This window comes from Pteropus vampyrus, unplaced genomic scaffold (genome assembly GCF_000151845.1).
Source record: "Pteropus vampyrus isolate Shadow unplaced genomic scaffold, Pvam_2.0 Scaffold27, whole genome shotgun sequence".
In the NCBI taxonomy this organism is placed as follows: Eukaryota; Metazoa; Chordata; class Mammalia; order Chiroptera; family Pteropodidae; genus Pteropus; species Pteropus vampyrus.
Window position 1 is genome coordinate 6,605,394 of NW_011888808.1, and position 662 is coordinate 6,606,055.

Here is a 662-nt window from a genome sequence, read left to right on the forward strand (position 1 = left end):
TCTACACATTCTCTCTTTCCTATTACACTCATCTAAACTGCATCACAACCTGTAGGATTTTTCTGCCTGTTCTCTCCTCTTTAATATATGTTACTCCCAGTAAACCTCTTACACTTTCAGTAAGACCCCAAATCACACATATTCTCTCTCTCTCTCTCTCTCTCTCACACACACACACACACACACACACACACCCGTAAAGCAAAGAGTGATAAGAAAGAAATAGTGCCTACGGCTATGCCACTCTGAACAAGCCTGATCCCCTCTGACCTTGGAAACTAAACAGGTTCGGGCCTGGTTAGTACTTGGATGGGAGACCACCTAGGAAGACCAGGTGCTGTAGGCATAAAAAATAAAAAAATAAGGGATCGTAAGCTGACAAGGTCTTTGCAATCTGTGAGGTCAACCAAGGGTTGCCTCGCCTAAAAAAAAATTAAATAAATAAATAAATAAATAAATAATAAATAAAGAGATAAATAAATAAATAATATTTAAATTTTTAAGGTAGTATAGAATAGGTAAGAGACTACTAGTGTGTTTTTTTTTATCAGAATACAATTCAGAAAGTTTTAATTTAAATTAATTAAAATTAAATTAAATTAAAAAGTTATTTTTTTCTGTCTCAACAGCCAAATTTCAACCAAAAGTCACATTTGGCTACT

General features: G+C 34.3%; 1 pseudogene; it reads left to right on the forward strand.

Moving 5' to 3' along the window:
• The first annotated feature begins 227 nt into the window (after window positions 1-227).
• On the forward strand, window positions 228-346 carry LOC111737517 (annotated as a pseudogene).
• The last annotated feature ends 316 nt before the right edge of the window (window positions 347-662 follow it).